The 1,407-nt window shown below is 65.4% G+C and overlaps 1 protein-coding gene across 1 annotated transcript in view; it reads left to right on the top strand.

The window, feature by feature from the left end:
• The first annotated feature begins 353 nt into the window (after nt 1-353).
• The window catches only part of VILL (villin like), a 43,086-nt gene continuing 42,032 nt past the window's right edge, over nt 354-1,407 (top strand). Inside the window, exon 1 of the mRNA XM_027835916.1 lies at nt 354-425. The gene's annotated coding sequence lies outside the window, so the exon portion shown is untranslated. The remainder of the gene's footprint in view (nt 426-1,407) is intronic.

The following is a 1,407-nucleotide window of genomic DNA, read 5'->3' as shown; positions in this document are numbered from 1 at the left end:
AAGTTGTCTACGCCAGTTACGCATTGGAAAACGGCAAAGCCACAGCCCTTGGCTAAGGTCTCAGAGTTTCCTGCATGGATAGGCCTGTCACAAATAAGGGACGCGAGTTGGGCGCCCAGGGGCACTGGCTCAGAAACACTGTGCGTGGGTGTTCCCGTAAGGTCCTGGGTGTGCCGCCTGGGTGAGGGCACCTCGGATTGATTACCCAGCAGCCCGGGCAGTGCCCAGGGCTCTGCTGCCGGCAGGAGCAGCTGAGCGGAGAAGGAGGAGGATGTGGGGAGTGAGGAGGGGGAGGGGGAAGGAGGGAGGGCGGGCGAGGGGGCCGGCCACAGGCAGGGTGGGGAGGGGCACCGCGAGGGGGCCAGAAGCCCTGCCTAGCCGGTACCAGTGCAGATCGCAGACACTGCTGGCCACAGTCAAGACAGGTGAGGCCCTCCAAGGTGTGTCCAGGTGGGTCCTAGGTGGGGATGTCGCCACAGGCAGGTGCCTCTGGGAGAGGGGTGAGGATCAGATTCCTAGGCACCCCCCTTCCCTCCCCAGTTTGGCCCTGGTGGGCTGCGGTCAGGAATGCTGATTCTCACGGGCCAAGGGTTGGAGAAGTCTGGGGCTCTTGAGGGGCAGGAATGGGTACGGGGCTCTTGAGGGGCAGGAATGGGTACAGGGCTGCCATGGGGCCTGAAGGTGGGCCGCTGCTTCAGGGGCTGCCCCCGACTGCTTGGGACCTGCTTGAACACTCTCCCCGATCCGCGCCCCCCCCCCCCCCCCCCGCCTCCGTCCCCTGTGGGCTCGTCTCTTGCCTGTGGTCGTCGCCCCTTGCACCCTGGAGGGACAAAGGGAGGCGTGTGAAACATTAACCGGGCAGGAGGCAGGTAGAGGCCGGCACCCAGATCCTCCAGGAAACCCATGAGGTGTGTGCCTGAGGGAGTAGCCGGAACCCAGGGGACTGTGGTGGAGGAGCAGGAAGGGGGCGAGGCGGGGGGCTGCGAAACTACCTTTGCATCCTTCTCGCCTGCGTGTCCCAAGGGCACGAGAGTAGAGACATCCTTCCCCCCTCCAGCCGCCCGCTCCTCCGGCAGGTGGCTGGGCTCCCTCCCTCCCTCCCTCCCCTCCCCAGCTCGTGAACGTTCCCCGAGGGAGTCCGTCGGGGGTGGGGGGGAGTGGGGGAGGCCGAAGCTGGAGTAGGGTCAGGCCACTGAACCTCGCGACCCACCCGGGGCAGTAGAGGCAGCCGGTTTGCTAGCGCTTTGGAAGCCCCCCTCCTCTTGATCCCGTCCCCTCCCTTACCACACTACAGGGGCTTTAGGGGGTGCAAGAGAGGAGGAAGGGGGAGGGGTACCGGAGGCGGGAAAGGGAGGAGGAGGAAATCACCGACCTGCTCCTCAAAGTCTTAGAAAACTTCCTTGGGGG

Source organism: Vombatus ursinus, unplaced genomic scaffold (genome assembly GCF_900497805.2).
Source record: "Vombatus ursinus unplaced genomic scaffold, bare-nosed wombat genome assembly UNPS02014817.1, whole genome shotgun sequence".
NCBI classification, from domain to species: domain Eukaryota; kingdom Metazoa; phylum Chordata; class Mammalia; order Diprotodontia; family Vombatidae; genus Vombatus; species Vombatus ursinus.
The sequence above is the reverse complement of the archived record's forward strand: the minus strand, read 5'-3'. Positions and strand labels throughout refer to the sequence as shown.